Consider the following 25,843-nt stretch of genomic DNA (forward strand, 5'->3'; position numbering starts at 1 on the left):
GGTGCAGACGTTGCTCTGGAGGGGTTCGATCGGGCTCAAGAGCTGCCAGGGGCGAGCTCGGGGCCCAGGCCACTTGTCTTCAAAGACGGCACAGGCCCTAAGAAGGGACAGCCCGTATCAAAGCTAATGGTACCCGGAGGAGTGCAAGGTTATTTCTCGCAATCTAGATAAAGTTCTTCTCTGTGCCTTAGATTTTATATTTTTATGACAGTTACGGACACAGATCTGTTATCAGAAACCTTCGGATTTTCTAGGTAACCGTAAAGGTGTTGAGCAAAGAGTAAAGAGCGCAACAAAATGTTGCTGTATTTTGCATATTAATTAGCATCATTCCTCAAGTGAAAGGAATGATTTTATTCCTGATGCGACGTCCACAAGAAGCGGGAGTGGTGTGACTTCTACCAGTTTCTTTGATTGGGAGAGAGGGACTAAATAAGAATTCAGGCCAGGGATCGGTGGAGTAAATCCTTAGAGTGTGAGGGACAAGTTATTAGGACAGAGTTATATCAAAAATTGTACAGATGGAAGACCACAAGATTTGTGTTTTAAAGCCAGTATTATGGCTTATTCAGAAGTAGCAGTAAAACAAAGTGATAATAATAATAGTGTAGCACCTTGAATTTTATAGCAGCCATTTCTGAGAAGCGTGAAAGATTTTATGTGATTAAAAAATATATATATCTTCCATCCTAAAAGAGTAGGTAGGCAAGAATTACTTCTGTCATTTTAAAGGAACAAACCAAAGCACTGAACTGATAGGAGATTTACTTAAGGGGGCTTTCGACTTTGGGGCCAGCGCTCTTATCTACTGGGGGGGGGAAATAGTGTCCATGAGCATTCCAGAACATGATTTGAATAGATAGCCTTTCTGAATGATGCTTTGGAAAGCAGAAGTCCATATACTTTGATGTATATATATCTCTTCTGTCTCTTGTAAAGAAGTTATCTACTAATGTGATCTCTCCCACATTTTGAACTAAAAAGGTCATTCCTCACCAAGGAAAGTCAAGATGCAATCAAAACAATCTTCATAGCGTTTTGATCTCAAAGGAGGGCCTACCTTATTTTTAGTAAGGTGATGTTTTTTCTCCCACCCACCCCCAAATAAAAATCTACCAAGTAAGTAAGAATTTATTAACTTTCAAAACGGAGAACAGTTTGCTTGTAAGAGCTGTAGTATGTTACTCTCTAAATGAGTGATCTTTATATCAACAGGATAAGTTTGAGAGTTTTTTTTCTCTTTAAATAAAATAAGGGTGTGTTGCTTTTTTTAGACCACTAAATTACTGTTATTGGATACTCAGACTTTAACATGGCATGTTAACATTGTAGCAGAAAACCTTCCCAAGAAAACGATACACTTTTCCTGTATGGAATGAGTAAATAAATAAAAGGATTAAAGACAAATCCGAAGTGCATTGAGGGGGCATACTTTTCTCAAAACACTGTTCAAACACAAAGTTTAAAAAGGAATCTGTTCCAAATTCAAGACAGTGTTGATTTGTAAGTTTCATATGTAGTATTAAATAGTTGAGTCATTATGTATCTAGTACTTTCTTGAACCACCAGGGTGAGCAATTTTTTTTTAATTGACACCAAGCAAGTGTCATATGATTCTCAGGCTCAAGTCCTGAGCATCTCTTGCTATATGTTTTATGGAAGATTTAAGTATCACAAAATACTAGTAATGGATTGTAATCTTTGATTTGTCTTTTGGCTGTGTTGTCATAGTCAAGCATCTTACAGGAGTGGCTGTAAGCAACTCCTTATTGTGATGGGTTTCCTATTCTTGATTTTAGGTCTTATCTAACACCCACTAAGGAGGTAGTGGTTACAGAGCATTGACTATTTTTTTAAAAAATTGTATTTATCTTCATAAAATAAATGTCTCCTTTTAAAAAATACTTTATATCTAACATTAGATGAAGATAGTGGGGATTCAGTATCTTTGCTTGCTGGCTAGTTGCAAAAAGGTAAAAGCAACTCTTAGAATACAGTGGTAATGAAAAAGATGAAGGATTGGATGTTAGCTTTAATAGTGCTAGCTGGTGATCAGGATCTTAAAAGGAAAAAGAAGACTATATAGTATTATATATTTAATATATTATTTAATATATAAGTGTCTATGAAGATATTAAATATATACTAGTTATATTATAAATGAAGGATAATTCTGAGGTTTTGTTTGTTTAGTATGTTGTAATGCTGGGCCTTACACAGAATCTTAAAGTATTTACTGGGCTCTGCATTATGACTATGTAATGGAAAATGCTATTTTCAAATGGTCACATTTTGTTTTAAATTTAAAGTACAGTAATTAAATATTGACCACCAATGTAACTCTAGGGAGCTGTGAAGAATCGTTAAAACTAGCAGGTTAAAATTTAACAGAGTGCAAAAGTTTAGCCTGATTATAGCAAAATTGATAGCTGTCTTTTCAGCTTTTTCAGCTTTTAAAAATATACAAAGAAATGATAGCTGTGGTTAGTCCATTTTGAGAAGAGGGTTCTGTACAACTTTTGAGAACTTTAAATGGGAAAAAACTAACTTTTCTGATTTTTTTTTGACTCTTTTTTTTCCAGTTAAACTAATAATGTTTAATGTGTGCAAGGCCCTTTGCTGTGCTGGGCACAGCAGCACCAACTGACAGCTCGACTGCACATGTAAGGATTCAGAGCTCAGACAGACACTGGAGCCAGACTGCCGAAGTGTCAGATTCTGGTGCTCTCCCTGCGCAGGCTTCAGAAGTCCAAACAGATACCAGAACTCATACATTGATTTTGAAACATGCAGTATTTGTATTGGATGACAGGGGAATACCTCCTCTGTGGATTTATACAAGTGATATGTCTGGAGCATATTTATATTTGTTTGTTAACTCTGTCTTTAGTATATTTCCTCTTGTGAGCAAAGCCTTCAGAAAAGTTAAGCAATGCGTACTGCATATGGTATCATTCAAACATTTACGCAGTGAAACACAAAGCATATTACTCTAATGGAATCTCTAAGTGGAAGTGGAATGAAGCATCGAGAAGCTCCCTGTCTGTATCTTACAGAGAAATTAACTTCCATTTGATCCAGAAATTAATATTCATAATCACCAGCTGTATTTTCTTTTTTCTCTGTTGGGTTTTGAAAGCAACATTGCACCGCAGCCTTTCAGGAAGGGAAAGTTGCCAATTTAAACCAATAAGCCAATGTTACTGCAGGTACAGCTACTGAGATTACTGTGCTCACTTCAATACATGTTAAGGAAGATAGTGTTTAGAAATTGCAACTTTTTTTTTTTTTTCTAGCACCAGACATGTATTATCTCACAGATTTCTCAGTCAGGAATCTGGGAGTGGCTTATCTAGAGAGTTCTAGCTCGGGATCTTTCATTTACAGTCAAGCTGTTGGCTGGGGCTGCAGTCAATCTCAAGGCTTAGCCCAAGAAGGAGAATCTTCCCAGTTTACGGGGTCATTGGCAGGCCTCCTTTAGTTACCTGCAGGCTGTTGGCCTGAGGGCCTCAGCATCTCACTGGCTGCTCCCCAGCTGTTTCAGGTCTTCACCATGTGGACCTCTCCTAGTACGTATTTTTTAAGGATTTCTTTTTTACATCTCAAATGATGTCTCCTTTGTATGTGACCCATCATTGTTAACTGTTTAATCTCTTATTGAAATATACCTTCAAATGTAAAAATCTTAAATGTTCCGCTTAATGAATTTGCACGAAGTGAACACGCTTTTGTAACCACATCCAAAACCACAATGTTATCAGTGCCTCACAAGTACCTCTGATGCCCCTCTCAAGAACTAACAATACACTCTTCCTCCTGAGGGTGACTGCTGTCCTGTATTTGATTTTCAGTATGCTAGAAGTCAAGCTGAGTAAGACTTGAACATAAGAGCTTGAACTTCAGAGCCTGGGGAAGAAGCAGTACAGGGCAGTGGTTCTTCAGCTTTTGGGGGATTTGGTTTGGTGTTTGTTTATTTGTTTAGAATGCAATGGAAGCCATATGCTCTCCCAGAAGGAAAAGTGTACCTACACAAAGATTTGCCAAGAATTTCAGGCCATTCAGAGACTTTAGAACTAGAGTTTAAAGATTTATTCCTTTTTAGATGGAAATGCTCACTACGTTTTATTCAGAAACTGATTTACAAGTGTTTGTCTTTTGACCCATGTGAAAGGCTAGTTTAGGGTCACCCTGGAGAGTTATATGCAGACTGAATTTTTGAATATTTAATTCTTAAGGATGAATAATAGTGACTATTGAGCATCTACTAATCCTGTTCATGGAAGTACAAGATGTGATGTGTTATTTTCAGGGGCTTTGCCATTTAATTGGGAAGATAATGACAAGCCTGGGTTATTGAGTCGTAAATTCGTAATGAGACTACAGTTTTGTCAGCATGTTCCTCCCCTTGCCCTTTCCCCCTATTCCAGTACATCTGAGTTCATGCCTCACATTTACAGTGACTCGTGTCAGCAGGGTATTCTCGGTGGAGTGAGATTGGTACCCAGGGGGCATGTCAAAATCTTGGAGGAAAGAGGGGAATTGTCAAAAACTAGGTCTTGAGCATGTCCGATATTTGCATCCTTGGCTTTTTACTTCTTCATACACATTCGTGTGTACACACGCACGTGCGCATATACATTCTTGCTACCGTAAATGGGAAGGATGTGTTTGAGAGAAGGCAGAATTAGAAACTTCATGCTCACATTTATGGAACTTTCGGCTGCTTGCCATGTTACATAATCTCATTTAATGCTCACAGCAACTCTAGAAGGTTGGTATTATTGAGATAATAGTAATGAAATTTTCTTTGAAATAGGCTGATGAAAGGCCTTCATGTTTCTAGAAGACTGGAAGATTTAAGTGACAATCGTGGTGGTGGTTATTGTAAAACTTACTGGCATGGGGCATAGTCAGGACGTAGCTGGGAGTAGGGGAAAGAAAGATACCAACATAAATTGAGCAACTGTTAGCCAGATGCTGGGCGAAGCCATTTAATTAGGCAATTTACTTGGTCCCTGAACCTGAATTAGGTGATCTGTTGAGTCCCTTACACTTCCAGCGTTCTGGTTGGCATTTCCAGTCATCATCCTTACCACTTCCCAATAAGCCTCTGTGTTCTCAATTCACATATATGGTATCATAAAATTTCCTAAAATATTTATGCTCATGCTAATATTTCTATTTTATCTCTCCTAAATACACCTGCCTCTACCCCACCTCCCAATTTCTTAAGCTCCCAGAGTTTTGAGATTTTGTTTGTTTGGTTGGTTGGTTTTTTGTTTTTTGGTTTTTTTTTAGGATCTAGTAATCTGTAGCACTTCTCACAAACTGAGTTCCGTATACCCCCCAAAATAAGTAGAGGTCTCTTATTTGGACAATATGCAGTGAAAGACATTTCTTGTAGGACAAGAAATCAATGTTATATTAGTCAGATGTTGATGTTAGTAGACTGAAAAAATGATTCTCACTTAAAAGTCCCTGGAAACCAAAAAAAAATCTTTTCTTTAGATACCCCCCTGAAGACAATCAAATTAATAAAATAACCCTTGTGCTTCTCAGAAAGTTGTGATCCTATAGCTATGGCGGCATTTAATTTGTAAGTACTTAAACTTATGTTAGACACAAATGCTGATTTTGTCTGTATTTTGAATGATAAATTATATTTAAAGTGTGTATAGTCTCAGAAGTTATGCTAGACATTTGCCGTAAAGTTTTAGTCAATTGCATGGTTAAAAGGGATATATTTAAGGTTAGAAAAGGAAAAGCAAGGTTTTTTTAAAAAAAGGAAAAAGAAAAAAGAAACCTCCCACTACCACCCAATTCTATTAAAAATTGCTTGCAGAGTTTTGAAAGCATGTGTCATAAGTTTGGCAAAAATCATTTCAGAGCTCAGTATTTTAACTCCATTTACCTCCACTGATTCCTGAATGTTAGTGTTTTATTTCTCTCTTCCAAAAGGACATTGTCTAAAGTCAAGCGTGATATTTAATTGGACTCCAGGAACTTGTAATATATAGTTTCCTCTGAAAAGAATCTGGGAAGCCAGATGCGTATTTCACATAACTGTACCTGGTGGGAAAAAATTCATCACCTTTTTGCCCAATGTATAGCCATAAATTATTTATACTACTACTTGTTTCATGTTAGTAGGTGATTTTTATCATCAGCTTGTCCTTTACCCATCTGAGAAATTTCTGTAAGGTTTTTGTCAAAAATTCTTGCACAGGATTTAGAAGAATAATTAAAACTGTCTGGAAAATGGGACCTTGTTTTCCTTACTCCTAATATTTTGAACTGATGATGTTATTCCAGAACTGAGCAACTTTCTCCAAGAGTTCATGAGACCTATAATCAAACGTTTTAAACAAATTGAACCTGAGCAACAGGGTGTGTTTAAAATAATGACATTATCCCAGAGGTGTTAACAAATGAAAACTCACTGTAATGTGAAGGATTATTTACTAATTCTTGGAATTCTGCATTGCAGTCTAACTTAAAATCTGCGTTCCAAACAGGGGGATCACAATGCTGTGAACAGGAAGGGTTTCAGTTCACAGAATTCCTACAACCTGTCTATTCCAAGCTCTGTGATCTGGTCCTAGAGGTCCCAGAAGCTCGCTTCCTTCCCATCAGCAATGCTAGTGTGAGACTTCAAACCAACTTCTTTTCTATCCCTCCTTACCCAGCTCCTCAAATTTAAACACTTGTAAAAGTAAATTCATAGGAATAGCTGTGGGTAAATCTGATGCCCAGCGGAATCATCTTTGAGTGTACAGTAAACTGCATCCATTTAAAGTGTACAGTTGGACAAGTATATACACCTGTGACTCCTTCACAATTGTCAGAATACATTTCCTCCTGACTCTGCAGTCTGTCCCTCCCTCTGCCCCAGGCAACCCCAGCGTGCTTTATGTTACCCTGCATTTGCTTTTCCTGGCATTTTACATAATGGACTTACTGTATACTTTTTTGTTTTTGACTTCTTTCCCACAACACAGTGATTTTGAGATTTGTTCAGTATTCATAGAGATTCATTCTCTATAACTTGGGGACTCGAGGAAGGTATTAAAACCATGAAATCAGTTAAGGTGCTAAGTCTCTAATTCATATGAGGTTCATTCATTGTATCCATAGTGGGTTGTTCTTTACTGATGAGTAGTATTCCATTGTATGAATGTACCACATTTTTTATGTCTCCATTCACCCCTTGGGGGTATCTGGGTCATTTCTAGTTTTTAGTCATTTTAAATAAAGGGGCTGTAGATATTCATATGCAACTGTGTGTGTGGACATAATTTTAATTTTTCTTGAGTTAAGGGCCTAGAAATAGAATGGTTGGGTCCTGTGGTATGTTTAAATTGTTAAAGAAACCGTCAATTTTCCAAAGTGATTTTGCCATTTTGCTTTCTCACTAGCAGTGTGTACGAGTTCCAGGTGTCCAGTCTTCACCAGCCTTTGGTGTTGCCATTGTTGTGGGATCTTATTACGCTTTTAGATTGCATTTCCTTTATGACTAGCGGTGTTAAGTATCTGCGTGTGTTCACTGACCTTTTATGTATTCCAGAGGTTTGCAAACCAGGCTGACAGTTTGGCTCCACAGTCTGTCTTTTTGTGTGGCCTGGGAACTAAAAACAATTTTCACATTTTTAAATGGTGGAGAAAAATTAAGGGAGTAATATTCCATGACACATGATGCTTATACGAAATTCTGATTTCATTGTTTGTAAATAAAAGTTTTATTGGAATACAGCCACACGAGTTCCCTTTACAGATCATCTTCGACTACTTTTATGCTACAGCGTTAGTGTCGAATAGTTAACAACAGAGACCTTTTGGCCTACTGCCCCACAAAGCGTAAAATGCTTACTATCTGACCCTTTACAGAAGAAGAGTTTGCAGGACCTTGTGGGTGTGCCCCTTCAGATCTCGCCTGGCTTTTGGGTAGGGAAAGGGCTGGCCCAGTATGTCTCTAACTCAAGCCCAGTTGAACAGGAACCAGGTCAGACTTGATATATTTTGTCAGTAGTGGCTTTCTGGGATCTCCACTGCCCTGTCCACAATGGTAACCACTAGCCACATGCCACTATTTAAGTTTAATATAAGTTAAATTAAAAATTAAGTTCTTCAATCACAACGACACCATTTAAAGTGTTCAGTAGTGACATGTGGCTAGTGACCACCATATTGCACAGTGCAAATATAAAATATTTCCATTAACATGGAAATTTCTATTGGACAGTGCTACTCTAGAACAAGAAAAACTTGCCATTAAACTGAAGGGATTGGAAGTAGAAGTGGAACTTAGGTTATAGAATTGCTTTCCTGTGTGCCTAGAAAAATAAGCTGATCCTCACTCTCCCAGGTGTGTGAATGCAAATTAACATATTAAAATATTTAAGATGACTTACTGTTCACTCTGTGAACCTCTGATATGTTCTGTCCTCTTAGCCAAGCAGGTGAGAAGAAGCAGTTAACTCCTAAAGGAAATTCAGAGTTTAAATGTTTTAAAGACTTTCTTAAAATACCCTAAATGTGTTTTTCCCCAAAGCATTTTGCAAAAACATTCTAAAATCCCCAAGTATTGGTCACCATTTCGCAGATAAGATGGGGACTTGACGAAGGTATTAAAACCATGCAGTCAGTTAAGGTGCTAAGTCGTGATATATGAGCAACCTGGTTCCCTTCAGCTCCTAACTTAAAAATATTGCTCTCAAAGTTTTTCATAATGATAGCATTAGCTTTGAAAATAACCCAGAAATGTTCTAAGGTAACGTGGTTAAACTGGCTTAGTTTAAGATTGAATTTAAAGACTCCCCTTCACATCACTGACCATCGTCCTGTGTGCGCTTCTACTTTGTGGGGACGGGCGTAGCTGTTCTAAATACCGTCGTGTACCACGTAGTGACGCTTCAGTCAGTGACCACATACACGACAGCGGTCCCGCGAGATAACAGCGGAGCTGAAACACCCCTGCTGCCGCGTGGCCCCACAGCCGCCATGCCCTCACGGCACCGCGCGCCGCACACTCGTGGCGCGTGGACGGGCCTGCCGAGCTGCCGGTCGTAGGAGAGCGCGGCACGCGCAGTTCCGTGCAGTGCGGGATGCGCAGCAGTGCACGACTGTCGTTAGTTTACGTGTGTTCCACTTCCCTTCATTTTAGGGCGCGCTTTGTCTACTTGTCTTTTTAAGGTGCTGTAAAACCATGTGCCGGGTTGCACTGGCAGCTTTAGACATCTCGTGCTTACCGCACCTCTTACCTACATCGTTTTCTCTTGCACTTGGTTTACTCTCATGTTGGTTTGTTCATCGTGGCCCCTCAGTGTATAAAATCCATTGCTAATGTTGCCAGTAAAAGGCCACCTCGAGTGATAGACCCGGAAACAAAATCGGAAGTGACCAAGGACTACAGGAGTGGAAAGTCAGTGGTGGTGGCTGCTCGGCAGCCTGGCACGGCCCGTTCCACCGCAGGTGCGGCCTTGAAGAACAAGAACAAAACGACGGAAGCCGCTAAAGGATCTGTCCCACCGAAGGCAGCAAGACTTAACAAAAACAGGGAGAAACACCTGACGACCTGGACCGAAACCCAGACGCAGAAGCGTGTCCCTCTCAGCGCCATGATGATCATAGCCGAGACAGAAAGTTTGTTTGCAATTTTAAAAGTAAAAGGCTGGACCTGACTATGGTGTTGGATTTACTGCTAGCTCTGGAAGGTGTAAATGATTCGAGATTGTTAATCATTATATAATGTGAAAGTGAGTGGTGAGTTTAAGAGTACTGATGTGTAGGCAGATGAAGAATTTTTGGAAGCTCTAGATAAGCTGATCGTGGAGGAAAACTACTTGCCAGAGCGAAGATCCAATATGGATGAAACCTCTTTATTTGGAAATGGATGCCTCGAAGGACTCTTATCCGTAGGGAGGCCAAGTCAGTGCTGGCCTTCCAGACTTTTAAGGACAAGATAGCAGTCTTGGTTGAGGGCTGCAAACTGAAATCCTTTGTGATCTAGCACAGTGAGAGCGCAAGAGCATTCAGGCACGTCAGTAAGTGCATGCAGCCAGGGTCCTACAGCAGCTATAAGAAGCCATGATGACACAGGTCTTCTCCCAAGGTCCTCCCAATTGCTCTGTCAGTGAAACAGAGAAATGTTATTCTTCAAACTGCACACCTTTCAAGGTTTTGCTTGTCGGTAATGCTCCTGGACATCTTTCTTTCATTGGTCATCTTCATCACAGCATCAAAGTGGTGTTTCTCCCTCCAAACACCAACTCTTTATTCCAGCCGTTGGGTCAGAGAGTTACAGCAGCTCTTAAGGCCTACTCCCCGAAGAGGACTTTCGTCCAGGCTGTCGCTGCAACTGAAGAAGACACCGAGGAGACACTGGTGCAGCTCCGGGAGGCTTAGGGTGGATTGCAACATCTGTGGCTGCATCAAGGACCTTGTCTGGGTTTAGGGTGATGTCATCAAGGAGTGAGTGTGTGAACAGCATCTGAAAAGAGGCATCCACGAGGTTCATCCGTGACTTCAAAGGATTCTCCAAGGATGAGGAGGCTGCGGTAGTTAACGAGGCTGTGGTTGAGATGGCAAACAACTTCAAACAGGGTGTGGGTGAGGATGACAGAGAGGAGAGGTGGTTCCTGAGGAGTTGAATAAAGAGGAGGCGTTGAAGCTAGAGCAGGAACACAGCTGAAGAAGAGGCAAGAGAAGAGGACACTGCAGGAGAAGACCGAGGACCCCCAAGGAAATTCAGCGAAAGGTTTAGCGGAGACTCGGAGACCTCGGCAAGGCCCCTGACGCTGAAAGGTTTTCATTAATAGGACTCCTCATGGTGCATCGTCTGCTACCAGCAAGTCTAGGATGGGAAAAACCAAGCAAACCACCGTGGGCATGTTTCTAAAACACGTGGCCCCTCTTCAGAAGAGCCTCGGGCCAGCCCTTCAGGAGGCGTTCCAGAGGAAGCCCTTGTTACCCCAGGAGGTGGCAGCTCTGTGTGTGTCGTTGGCCCGAGCACCTTCCAATGGGGCGAGACGCGGAGGCGGAAGACGGTGGCACCGATGGCCCTGACCCTGTTTGTGCGTAGGCTGATGCGCGTGTTTGTGTTTTAAGCTAAGTGTTAATACAGAAAAGTCGAGAAGTTTTTTAAAAATTAGAAAGTTGATAAGGTCACAGTAGGCTGAGGCTGGTATGTTATTGCAGAGAGAAATATTTTCATAAATCTAGTGTAGCCGGAGTGTACAGGACGCGCAAAGCCTGCAGCAGAGTCCAGTAACGTCCTCGGCCTTCGCACTCACTCTCCGCTCACGCGCCAACTCACGCAGAGCAGCGTCCAGTCCGGCAAGCTCCGTTCATGGTGAATGTCGTATGCAGGTGAACGGCTTTCTATCTTTCATTACAGTATTCTTACTGTAGCTTGTTTATATTTTAGATCCACAGATACCATTGTGCTACAGGCGTCAAGTATTCAGTACAGTGCCGTGTCGTCCGGGTTTGTCACCCAGGAGCGACAGGCTGCCACGTAACCAAGATGTGTAATAAGCTGCACCGCTAGGTTTGTGTAAGTCTGCTCGGAAGCTTGCACAACAATAAACATCATCCTACGACCCATTTCTTAGACCGTAGTGAAGGGGGGGGGTCAATAAATATGATGTAAAATAGTTGTCCTCTTTGGCCAAAAAAATAAAGGCGATTATTATACATCATAAATTAGCTCGTTCTCATGTAGAGCTGTTTATAAGTTTTTCATAATTGATTAGCCATGTCAGTATAATCCATGCCAGAAAGAAATGTTTTGCTGAAATAGGAATCTAAATGCACCAGCTAACACTGAGAAAGTGGAATATGAGTGTGCTATTGATGTTCTTGTACGTGGATATAAAGAAATGTACAATAAATGAGTATTTTAGAGGCGTCCAGAAAAGTACATCTTTAAACAACTTCCGTCTTTCTGGTTTCAAACATAGTCTTGTCACATTCTTGATTTGACCTGATATACCTCAAATGCACCCTGAATATATCACCTCTTTGCTTATTTGACAGGATAGTATTGTTTAGTATCATTCTCTTGATGATTTGGTAAGGTAGGAGAATGACAACTAAATGCACATCTTAGTACGTGTCCTTTCATGCAGCTGATAGTTGTTCATTGTGTGCGGTATGCCAGATTGCTATGCAATGGAAATATAAAGGTGAATAGGTACAGCACCTGTGCTCAAGGACTTCAGTAGCTAGAAATGTACACTAATAAGGGATACAGAAATATACCTGATAATGACACATGTATGCATAAACACAATAAGACATGAATGCCTGTTTTCCCTTGGGGAGCAGCAAAGGCATAAAGTGGTAAATGCATAAGCCAGACCTTAAGAGATGTGGTGGTGGCCTCTCTTTACCTGGTAAAGAGAGCCCCGTAAGCAAAACTGTTTGTGTTTATGGAACATTCCAGGAAAGTAAAAGCAATTAAACATCACTGTATACGAGCAAGAGGAGAAAAGAGATCGTAGTAGCAGGAAGGGACCAGAACATGAAGAGCCTGTTATATCTTAATAAAGAATTTGTACTGTAGATGTGTTGTTGAAGGTTTTTAAGTAGAAGTGACAGAATAATCACATCACTGTGGCGATGGTACAGAAAATTGATTAGACGTGGACAAATGTAGGAGATGAAGCAGCAGTCTGGACAAGAACTGATTGGTACTTGAACCAAAGCGATAGCTGTGAGGATAGAGAACAGCAGAGTGCTGTTGAGGTTACACGTGGTGGGCTTTGGTTGACAGTCGAATGTGTGAAGTGAGAAGGTGGGCTCCCATGTTTCTGGGCAGCTAAGTGGAGAGTGAGTGAATGACGAGGATGTTAAAAAAAGATAATAAGATTTTGAAGTGCTTGTATACATTTGAGTGGAGGTGTCCAGTAGGCAATTGTTTACCTGTTATTGGCCTGGGTTAGAACTCACATTTTCCTAGTGAAAGCCTAATTCAGTAGGCTTCAGATGATGTAAATATGTACAATGTAAGCTGCTCACATTATGTACCTATCCTATCTCTTAAGTCTTACAACAGCTGCAAAGCTTGAGAGAAAATCTGATATTGTAACTTCTTTTACCAGCAGCAGTAGTAAAATGCTCTTGACAATCAGTAATGAAATAGTCATGCATTTGATGCAAAAAAAGAAGATTCTATTCTCAGGAGTCTGAGTAAACCTTACAGTGTTGACTGCTGTAGCCGCCAATACCTCTTAATGGTTGTTTTTTATTTTTAAGGCATTTAAAACTAAATCTGTACTCGACGTGCCTTTGGTCTGTTTTGTCTCCCCATTCTTCTTTTAACTTTTGGAAAACCGGGTTAGTTTTTCTCTATCCCCATCATAACTTGTGTTTGAGGGGGTATCCAGGAAATTTTTTTTCGAACTTCCCATTTCCTCTATTAGAATGTTCTTCTCGGTCTTGTATCTCGCCGCTTGCCTGGTCCTCCTTATTTGCTGACTTGACGAGTTCCTGGAAAGCATTTTCATAGATTGTATAGTAGTATAAATTTGAAAGGCAAATTGATATTTTCCAAAATTGTTAAGGCAAAAATTATTTAGAATTCCAGAAAATCAGAAAACCAGCATGAACGGGGCATGTATGCCAAAACTTCTTAAACATGTACTAAATACTCTTTTTTTACTTGTTTTGTCAGAGGGTAAATATGGAACTCTCAATTCTTTGCGTCTCTGAATCAAAGTTCAAGGTTCAAAGATTTAGTATTTGTGATTGCTTTTCTCTTTTTTGTTTTCATGTTCTCTTTTGAGTTTCGTGTGCTTTTTGTTGAATCTAAAGGAATACATACAGTGTTTGGGGTTTTCTTGTGGGAAAGGAGATAAGGAGAGCTGAGAAGCTTTCTTCCAAATTTTCAGGCCAGTTAAAAACTCACTGTCCTCCTTATTCCTTTATTTCTTAAATTTTCTTTCATTCTTACTAACTTTTAAACGTTTGTTATCAATAGACTGTAAGTCAGTAGGCCAGAGGATATGCTAGCTTTATATCTCAGAATATTAAATCTAAGCTAGACTCATTCTTTGATACCTGTGATATACAGGTGTATACAAGCATAAAGAACATACAAAATGGGAATATTCAGAAAGTTGGCTATAATGTGTATTTAATAAGCACATTAGCTTCTTTTAGAGAATCAGAAATGCATTTCAGTAGGGCGAGAGACTATCGATTGGCCTGAGGTGTACTCTGCTGCTTGACTGTCATGTAGGCGCACATCGCACTCGGAGGTTTTAGAAAACAACCGCAGTACCTTCCGCCCTTCGCTGGATTTTATGATGTTACCATTGTCACTGTTATTTAATAGATGATGTTCCACCTTTTGAAAACTCTAATTCAAGGCTCTGGGGTATATTCTAGTTCTCAGTCACATATACATGTTTGTTTAAAATTGAGATGCTGCCCTGAGCCCTCTCTGTAAGCAGACGACTATTCCAGAGATCTGTAATGGTAGCTTCTTCCTGTCCAGTATTGCACTTTATTTATGTGGCTATATTAAGAAAACGTTTAAAGCCGGTTAACATCTCTCCACCAAATGCACTGTTTTTGTTTACCCACAACTGAATATGCAGAATATTTCATTTATGAATGCAATAATTGTATTACATGTCCATGGTAATCAAAATAATACTGTTTTCAGGTTAATGAAATAGGATTAGAGTCACATAATTTTCAAACTAGAAAGAATTTTAGAGTGTGATGATGCAATTTAAAAAATTAATATGCCCTCTTTTTGGAGGATAGCTGGCTGTATATTTGTTTTTCAGAGATAACGTAAGGATTTTAACTTCTCCAGCCATTAAAGTCTTAATTTTATTACACAGTCAGCACAATCAAAGAAAAAATACAAGTAAACATGCTTACGGAAAGTTAGACAAGAATAGGTTTAGACAAGAAAATGGTTTTTTTAATTGTATATTTCACTTCTATGGGGCAGACACTGCTAAATACTAGAGATAAGGCAGAGAACAAAATATACATGATCCTCGCTTACAGGTATACAGGAAATTGTACCAATAAATATATATATACAAGTTGTGATAAGCGATATGAATGAAAGGGGTGTATTAAAATGTTTTGAGAGTGCCAGGCTTTCCTTTTTCTTATTGAGTGGGCATATGGAGGGAAGGAAGGGGACGGTGTACCAGACAGAAAGAAATGGCATGTTGAAAGGCCCAGGAGTGAGGAAGACCTCGCCTCACAGGGCTGGAAGAGACTGTCTTGGCTGAAGCCTAGTGAGCCACAGGAGATGAGACTGGAGATTAGCAAGTACTGGAATATGATGAGTGGCTCTGCAGGCAGGCATTCAGACTAGATTTTCAGAGATTTGCATGATTTATTAAAATTCTCATTCCTCACATTAAACAGGAAAAAAACAAGGAGCGAAACTGTGGTATCAGTTGTGGGGGCAGAGGTCGTGATACCGAAGAGATAGAAGTGCGCCACAAAGCAGATCGCGATCATCTGTGTGGTTTTTTGTTTTTTGTTTTTTGTTTTTTAATTTCCTCTGCTTTCATTGTGGCTGTTTGGTAGAATTATGTCATGAGAAATGATATGACCAAAGTAAGGGCATTTGTATTAATAAGTAGAGACCGTCTTTTGAATAAAATAACCTTTTCCCCAAGGTAATTTATTATCGGTAAGGACAGAATACTTCTGTATGCATTTAATTTGTGTTTGGTCTATCATGCACGTGTGTATAGATGGATATGCTTTATCGTATTATATATAACCTTGTAATTTTAGTTCCACCTAGCCGGAACATTAATCTCGTATTTATAGAAAATCTATTTTCTGAAAGAATATTTACTCCATTGGTTAAATCATTCTATTCTAAATATGTTGCTATTTATGTGGAAAAGTAAACGCTTAGATTGCATCTTACTTTCATCTACTGAAATTCATTTCGGGGTACAGATCTCACATCACTTTCCCACGTGGATTCTCCTAACCCTGTTTACTGTGTAGTCCACTCAGCCTTTCTCCACTCGTCTGTACCGCCGTATCTGTGGTGTAAAAGTTGTGGGTGCTCTCTCCGTTCTGTTGGTCTGTTTCTGTATCCCTGTGCCTGTATCATACTGTCTAAATTGATGGAGCTTTAGAAGCTTTAGTCTCTTGTAAGGCACATGCTCCCAAACTTGTTCTTCAAAATGGTCTCCGTTATTCTTGGCCCTTTTCCTCTTCCATATGAATTTTAGGATCAGCTCATCAAATTTATTGTAATGGATTTGAGTTGCTAATATTGTATTTAGGATTTTTTTAAACGGTTCATAAATAAATATTGGCCTGTAATTTTCCTTTGCCATCATGTGCTTTCTCCTTGTCTCGTTTTGGTATGAGATTATACTAGCCTCAGACTGGGGTAAGGAGCTTTCCTAAGTTTTCTTCTTTCCTTCCTTCCTTTCTTTTCTGGAATCATTAGATGTTTGTGTTAGGGAGGTTTAAAGCTAACTAGTTTGCCATATTGCTGGAACTAGAAGTCTAAATTTGGTTTACATATAGGTTCAAACATCTTATTTTCAAGTACAGTATTTCTTTTGGTTTTTATTTAAAGGTTCAAGCTTCTTCCAGGTGAACAGACTAATTGGAAATTAAGCTTTTTGCCCAAAGTCACACTGTCAGTGAGAGGCAGGATTAAAATTCTAGTGTTAAGCTCTTAAACAGGTCTCTTGCCAATATTCCCTGTTTTCCACTTAACTAGACTTAACTAGTATATTTGTTGGTATATATTTTTATTTTCACTAAATAGCTTGGCCTTTTCCTAATAGATAGGACTTTAAGAAAATTTTATTTTTTCAGACAGTTTGGTTTAGTGGAAGGTGCATTGAATTTGAAGCAAAATCTAAATTTAAATCCATTTAGTAGCGGTGTGACCTTGGGCAAATAACTTTAACTGCCAAAGCTTTAGTTTTCTTATTAGTAACATGTTGTCTAGGGTATTGGGACTTCCTCCTAATTAAATCATGGCTTCTGTCATGCCCATGCAGAGTTCCTGTGAGGACTATGTGTGGGCAGGATCTTTCTTTCTCTCCAATTTCTGAAGATCCCAAGAGCTCGGCCTGCTTTCCTTATTTTCGTTAGTTGTCCCATCTCTCCTGTCCCTTGAGATTTTCTTTTCCAAAACATTTTTATGGATTGTTTCCCCCTGAAACAAGGTCATAAGTCCTTTTTTTCCTCCTTGACAGTTTTACTTCTAACCCCTCATAGAAGACTGACCAGGAATAACAAGAGTGTATATTGAGCTCTAATCACATACCAGACACTTTGCTAAGTACTTTATATGTATTATCTAATTTAAATCTCACAACAGCATAGTCAGGTATATGTTATTATTTTCATGTCATAGGTGAGGAAACTGAGGCACAGAGAGGTCAAAAATTTGCCCAATTTCACACAGATAGTAAGTTATGGAGTAGGAATTTAAACCCAAATCTGACCTATTCCAATCATACTATCCTGCATTATACACCAAAAATCCACAGGTTACCAAATTCTTATGGTCATGATCCATGACTTACTGTTTCTTGACTTCCTTCTGAGATGGCATCTGGAGGCATCTGCCCTGCCGTTTAGCCTCTTGAAAGCCAAATTCCTAGGCTCTTCCCTCTGTCTTCTAACCGCTGCCTCTCTTAGAATCACCTGGGACCACACCTCCACCTACTGAATCAGAATCTTGTTTGCGGCAATTCGATTATTTTTAGAGAGCACTGTCAAGTGATTCAGACGAGCTGTCATTTAGGGATCACTGGTAATTATTTCTTTAACCTGACCTTTGTCTATGTCCAGAAGGTGTAATCAACAGAATAATTTTGTCCTTTGTTTCACAGAGACCATTTGAATCTCAGACCCTACAGTCCTTCATAAGATCCAGGTCTCGAGAGTTTTGCCCTATAGAGAATGATTATGTGCGACGCCTGCCCTAACCAGTGGCCTGTTGTGATTAAATCACATTTATTCAAAGATTAATCCCCAAACATCCGTGAATCTTCACGTTTTGTGAGGCTGCAGTGGCAGCATTTCCTAAGCATTTCATGGCTCGTTGGTCTGTCAGCCGTTCCATACACGCAAAAGAATTATTTGTTGTTAGAAATTGGGAAACTGCTTATTGTATCTCTCTCTCAGAAATTAATGGTGTGTGTTAGCATATTGAAGGACTCTGACAAGTTCTTCAGTATAAAAATGACTTTTGCTTTGTTTAAATTGGCAGTTCCCAATCTGGAATGTCTTTTATTCATGTAATTCTATTAGCCAATGTGAAACACTCACTGCTCTATAGATAGAATTTTTGTTTTGTTTTGTTTTGTTTTGTTTTTCATTTGAAAAAAAAGGAATAATATCTACTTTATATTGGGTGTTTTTGAGGTTGAAATGAGAGCCGAGAGGTCAATATTGAGTATATAACTAGGCTAATCACTGCCTGTATAAACGTCTTGCCAACCTCAGCAAAATAATAACTTATTTTTTCATTAACCTTTGAGACGCTGTTGACAGACTCAGATTTTGACTAACCAAATCTCTGAGTTCCAAAATTGTACTACATTTTCAAATGTCTAATATAATAATAGTTGAAAAAATTTCAAATCAGCATTTCTTCTGGAATTTTCAACATGGCTAGAAAAATTTTAGAGTAACATCTATAATTTACATAATCATTGATAAATTATAAAATACCACCATAAATATACACAGACTGAGTGAATGATGAATGAATGAATGAATGAATCTTATTTGGGCTTATTAAATGTATTTTCAAAACATGCTTGAGTTCAATCATTAAACTACTCATTTGCTTTTTTTACTTTATAGATATATTTGCTCTTTAAAACATCTTGATATTTGGTGTTTCTGACAGAAGCACTTTTGATCTCTCCACACTCAAGAGTAAACCTCTTAGTACTGAAACGTAAGCAAAGACTGCCCCGTAGCTTTGCCGGTAGACTCGGTGCTTTGCCGGTAGACTCCACGGGAGCTGAGCTTGGTATTCTTTCCAAACCATGCTTGTCTAGTTTCTTAAAGTTCAGAAGTGGCTCTTAGCTGTTTCCTGCCTGTTCCCATCACTGTTCCGTCAATAACCAATTGTCAGATCAGGAAGGTATTCCTTTTTTGAGGTTATTGATTGCTAAAAGGCTCACTAAAATCACTGCAAGTTATTGACTGGTAACTGTTTAATTGTAGAGGATCTAGCAGAAACTGAAGTATCCTGGAGCAATGTGGAAACCTTCATTTCTGTTTCTTAGTGCCTGATTCTTGGTGTCTTTGTTCATCTCTTGTAAAGCAACGTATATTTGTTGAGCAGCTGTGTTCAAATTGGTATACAATTTTAGCAGGTAGAAATGTTTATGGGTAAATGAGAATCTTGAGAGGTTTTGGAGTAATTTATAAAGAAGATACAAAATTTCTATTAAGTTCTCATTTTTTATTAAACTCTTATTATTATAGCTTCAGAAAAATAAGATGTGGGCAGCGTTTATGAGTCTTTCGTATCAGTTTTTCTCAAGTTTAATGTATAGCCCTTTTTAAAGGGGCAAACGTTGTCTCAGAGATCCCCAGTATTGATTTAAATTATTTTGATTTTAATGGAACAGATATTAACAAACAGAAAACTTGGCATAAATTCCACAGGGCTGTCTCTCTCATGCAACTATCAACAAATTCACAAATTTAAAACAAACCACAAAGCTAATTACATTCACACTGGCACCACCCACTTACTATCCTAGGTGGTGGTATCTGTAATGCTGACTGCGGTGCTCCAAGTGCTTTTCTTTTTTATTGAGGTGAAATTCACATAACATAAAATTCACTATTTTAAAGTATATAATTCAGTGGCTTTCAGTATATTTACAGTGTTGTGCAGCCATTAGCAGTATCTACTTCCGGAATACTTTCATCACCCAAAAAGAACCCCTGTACCCATTAAGAAGTTTGTGTCCATTCTTTTTTGAGTTCAGCATGCCAGTACGACTGCGTGCCATGTGATGACCCAATTCTCCATTTTGCATTTAAAGGACTGGGAAACAGTCATTCACACTGTAACTTGGCCTTCACTTGATAGAATGCATCATTTACATATTAACTCCACCTCTGCTTCCTTTTTTATTAGCCCTCAATTATTAAAGTATGCTTGGCACTAGTATATCCCTAAACCGGCATGTGAGCACCAAAATCATGAGGCAGTACTCGATATTAGATGACCAACCAAAGTATGATGTATGATTGGTTTGAAGTCATTAAATGAAAATGTATCATTATAGAATTCTCATAGAGAACTCATGGAACACCGAGACTGTATCTGAGGATCCCAGATTGAGAAACACCGTTATTTATAATTGTTGGGATCTTATGTGTACTTAATGAGGACGAGGAGCATGAGCATTTGAATCTTATTATACTATAAAAATTTTAGGATAATTGCCCTGCAATGTAGACAATTATCTTTTTGAGAAAATCTTATTCCTCTCTCAATTTGGTAGAAACAAGATTTTTATCTAAATAATTTTTTTCAGTGGGGACACAAAAAATACTTCTCTGTTTTAGAAACTTGAAATTGATAATAAAATGAAATTTCATTTTTAGCCTTTTTATTTTCATTTTTATTTTCTTTGTATATTCTTTGTAACTTAAAAATAGGTATATATAGGCTTTGCCTATAGAACATGCCCATGATTTTCAAACAGTAACTTATTTGGGGATTTTTTTAAGTTACTTTAGCATAATTATTTCCAACAAGTATGTCATTTTTATTTATGCCAAAGTTGAGTCAAACTCTTATATTGGCACTTACCTTAACATAGATATTAAGAAAATCACATTTTTTAAATCTACCCTGAATTTTGTTGTATGTTTTAGAACTAATTAGTTATCCACCTTTTCCAAAACTAAAATATCTTTGCTTATGGAGATATAGCTTTTCAGGTATATAGGTGATCTTTACACACCTAAATCTAAAGTAGTTAAATCTAGCCCTTGGTGGCCAAAATGTGCTGTTTGAAAATTTGGCAGTTAATCAAATGTTTAAATCAATTAACTTTTAATAATATTTAAAAAATAAGAAGAATGATTGGTCACCTTCAGAGGATGGTAGGAAGCCGGTTAATTATCTTGAAAACTAGTAAAGGAAAGTAATCAATTATTTCCCTTCCCCTTCTTTGTGAATTGAACCAATAGATAACCAGATAGCACATGAGAGGTGGAATCGCTTTATTTATTCCAACAAATAAATGAAAAAGAAATTATAGAATTAAAGTATCACCATTTTACAATCTCCACTGGCTTAATAGATTCTAGCAATGAGCATTAGTGGCTCCTAAGATCACAGAAAGAGGCAACTGGGTATTTTGTGCCTTCTGTAGTCTTGCCAAAGCTGGGGAGACAGAACCTGAGTCTAACCCAGTCTGGGTCCATCTGTCAGGGGAATACCAAAAGCAGGAACATGCCAAGCCGGTAACAAGAATATGCAGTCCATAAACCCTCAACCTGGGGAACTCTATCGGTCAAACACCCTGGGTTCCTCAGTGGATAAACCATAGGGAAATGAAAAGGATTCTGGAGAATCCCATTAAAAGAGACCTAAAAGACACCAGATTTTTTACGTAGGCAAAACTAAACCGTAATGTCTAAGGAGGCACACCGTAAAGAAAATGGCGCAGAAGTGATGAACGTAAAAGTCAGGATAAAGGTTGCAGCACGAGCGGGAAGGTGTGATGATTAGGATGTTATGATTAGGGCACCTGGAACGGGCTTCTGGGGGAGCCGGCAGAGGCGTTTCTGGACTTGACTGCTGTTCGCCGTATAATTTGTTAGTGTTACATTGCAATACTGGAGAAGATGTAGAGGTAGCAAATTCTGTTCTTGAGTGTTTTTTGCTAAATAAGATGAATTACGTACTTTGTAAGTCCTGTTGTGTGTAGAGTGGAGCAGGGCTCCCTGAAGTGATGTTTTTAATCAACTACAGCAGCAGTTGTCAAACTTTTTGGTTTCAGGACCCTTTACACTCTTTAATATTATTGAGGATACCAAAGAACTTTTATTTATGTGACTTATATCTACAGTATTTACTATTACCAATTAAAGCAAAAATTTTTAGAATACGTTTAATGCATTCAAAATAACAGTTGTAACCCATTTTAAACATTTTTACAAAAAAGTGTTCCAAAACAAAACACAAAATTTAGTAAATTAGCATTGTTTTATGTTTTTCTGTAATCTCTTTAATGTTTATGTTCGGCTTAGATAGAGTACAGCTGGATTCTTTAGTATTTGTGAGGGATTGGTTCCAGGACACACCCCCACCCCCCACGAATACCAAAATCTGTGAATGTTCAAGTTTCTTTTATAAAATGGCATAGTATTGGCATGTAACCTATGCACGTCCTGTGGAATGTTTTAAATTATGTCTAGATTACTTAATACAATGTAAATGCTAAATAATAATTGTTATATTATTTAGGGAATAATGACAAGAAAAAATGTCCGTATGTGTTCATTACAGTCACAACTATCATAGGCTTAACTACATAGTACGTGTGAGCAACACCGAAACGTTTGTTGTCTGAATGTTTTTGATCCTCCGTAGTAGTTTCCTGAAGGTTAGTTGCAATGTGGAATCCGAAACCACATCTGAACCCCCCTGCCTCTGTTCCCTGAAAACCCGTCGGCGTGCAGCAGAAGTGTCCCGCGCGTACGTCCCACTCGTCACCTAGAATATTAAAAAGATGCGTCCTCGGGGTTGACATTTAACAATAATGATTTTTCATTTCCTGTAGCAAAGACGTTCTCAAGTGAAGCTAGTTCTGTTTCTTATATTTGAAAGTCTTTAAAATTTTTATTTTAGTTTATATTAGTTTCAGGTGGACCACACAATGGTTAGACATTTTTTTAACTAAGTATGCGGCAGCGAAGACCGTAATGACTGCCAGTACGTTTCAGATGCCACTGCCTTGGGTTGTGTTAAGGCACCAGCAGTTCTCTTCACCATGGCCTTTGTGCCATTGACGCACCATTCGTGCTAACATCAATACACTGGAAAAGGTAAATAATGTCCTAGTATTATCATGAAAATAGCTTGGATTTTATAGACCTTGAAAGAGTCTCAATAACCCCCTAGGGGTCCGTTGGCCATACTTTGAGAACCATTGAACTAGAGAACTTTTTGGAGTCTCACCGACTGTTGCATTCAGCACTCATCTTGATTACTGTTAACTTATGGAAGTTCCACGTGGATGTCACTGATTAAAATATTTAGGACTGGTTCGTTAGTATGCTCACAGTGATTGACAGTAAAATACTTTTTCACATCTGAGAAGTGAATAGGCTTCTTCACTCCTTGGATTGCTGTAACTGAATACATTTCTCTCACAAGTATTTGTTGCTCTATTTTGTTTGAAGAAATAATATTTAAGGATATGAAAGCAGATTTTGGTAATATTAAAGGATGAATAATTTTATTAAACACAACATTCTTTTATTTCCTTCCTTTAAGTTTAACTAAATACAGAAGCCTGTTTTCCCCATTTTCCCTCCAGTGAAGATGGGATTAGAGATGAGAGTTCTCATTTTTTTTCCAGTTATGTTTGAAAGGTATTCTGCTATAATAAAGCAGGCATTTATTGATGATTTACTATATCTTTCAACACTATGTTAAATGTCATGGGAAGATAAGTTATAAACTCATTCAGAAAGGCAGTGTGTAGTTAAAGTGTAAAAATGTGTATTCCTGAGTTCAAAGTTGTGCTAAAGAAATCACTATGATTTGAATGTTCAGAAAGGTTTCTTGAAGGGTTTAAGATGAGCCAACAAGGCCAGTAGAAAAGAAAAGTGCTGTAGATAGATTTCAGCAAAGCATCTGATGACATCTCTCAGAATATCCTCATATACTTTAGGTAGTGGGCTGAAATGTAAAATTGATTATGGTCTCAAATATATGTTGAATCACTGAATAGTTGAATGACCCAAGAGTGCTAATCAATGGATCATTGATGGCTAGGAACAAGTTCTCTGTTATGGCTCAGGCCCCTGACTGTGGACTTACCCTATTCAATATTTTTATCGGCAGCTTAGATAAGGACATTTATTCAATATTATTCCTACATGCCCTCAAAAATCAAAAAGTAAGATATATCGTGGCCTCTAATTTCACAGGGTAACAAGAAACACGATCATATAAACAAGTAACTGCTAGAATGTAAGTTTAAAATGCTGCTCATATGCAGGGTAGGGGTGGATTGTTTGACAATAGGAGCTAAAAAGATCCTAATAGACTAGGAAAGTTCTCTAAATCTGACAGGTAAAAGTTTATACAGACAAATGCAAGATCCTACCTGTAGGTGTAGAAAAACTACATAGATGTAAAATGGGAGAGATCTAATTTAACAACATGTTAATAAGAGAACTTCTCAAATTTCAAGCAGTATAGCAGAGTAGAAAACTTGAAAATCCTTCTATACAGCACTCAGAAATGCTTAGTAAAGCGTTAAAATAATTCCCTATAAATACATCATCAACCTTATCCAGGAAAAGTAAGGAAAATCTCTTGAGAGAAAAATGAGTAGGAAGATAGTTGTTTCCTACTGTGTGGCAAACTACTTTTCTGAAGTACCTTGTCACTAGAATAAGTAGATCCTGTTAAAATTTGAATAAGCATTGACAAGCTTGCAAGAAATAAGGGAAATCTCCAAGCCTTCCACCCCCATTAATTAATACAAACGAACCCACTCCAACTGGGGTATGGGGAGTGAGTACTGAAGCAAAAGTCGCCCTAGGGCCAAATGTCAAGACTGAACTTGTGCCTGCTGCAAAATGAGGAAACTAAAGCTGGAATTTCGACATTAATCCAGGATCCTAGAAAGCATTGGAGTTCTGAACGCTTTCTGGCCACTAGCAGAAACAGGAAAGATACAGGTATTGTGGATTTCCACAGATTTATATCAACCAATTATGAGTTTATATTACCCCACACAGAAAAAGGTCCCCATAAACGATATTGAGCAGAAACTATGAGCAGCAGATGTAGATTACCTCATTCTCCGTGCCGCTGCCCCCCCCCCCACACACACACACACATACACAGCCCAGATAATTCAGATCCAGGAACATCATTAAGTACAGAATGAAAAATTAAAGTATGTATGAAAGGCTCAACAAAGGAATACATTTTTGAAAGAAAAAATGAGCAAGCAAAAAGCAATTGTCAAAAATGACAAGTCACATTTGAAAAAAATGAAATAGAACATATTTCAAATATCAAAATTTTAAACCCAATAGATAGGTTCGCATATTAGACACAGAGGAAGAGGGAGACATTTAGAAGTTCTGAAGATATTGTTCAGAATACCACACAGGGAGACAAGAACTGGAAAAGTGCGCAAGGTTAAGAGACATGGAGGACAGAATGTGTAACACCTAGAAAGAAAGGAGGAGAGACAAATGTTTGAAGAATATCGGCTGAGAATTTTCTAGGACTGAAGAAATGTGAATATAAATTAAAGGTACAAAATTAGATAACTTTTTAAAAATCACATCTAGACACATTGTAGTAAAGCAAAATATAAAGAAAAGGTCTTAAAATCAGAAAGAAGCGCGTTACCTACAAATAAAACACAGGCTAGTACAGACAAGAGAAATTTGGAAGCCAAAAGATAGTGCAGAAAAAATGTCAGCTTAGAGTAGTGTACCCAACAAAAATAATCTTTCAAGAAGGAAGGCACCGTTAGTCGCATTATTAGATATTTTTAGATAAAAACTGATTTTACCTTCTGCAAATCTTAAGTATAAAGGATATACTACTTAAAGAAGAAAGTACTGTAGAAGAAGGATT

General features: G+C 38.2%; 1 protein-coding gene across 2 annotated transcripts in view; it reads left to right on the top strand.

The window, feature by feature from the left end:
• Positions 1 to 25,843, top strand: part of XPO7 (exportin 7) — a 78,086-nt gene that overhangs the window by 845 nt on the left and 51,398 nt on the right. The window lies entirely within an intron of this gene.

The sequence above is a fragment of the Rousettus aegyptiacus genome, unplaced genomic scaffold (genome assembly GCF_014176215.1).
Source record: "Rousettus aegyptiacus isolate mRouAeg1 unplaced genomic scaffold, mRouAeg1.p scaffold_m13_p_16, whole genome shotgun sequence".
Classification (NCBI taxonomy): domain Eukaryota; kingdom Metazoa; phylum Chordata; class Mammalia; order Chiroptera; family Pteropodidae; genus Rousettus; species Rousettus aegyptiacus.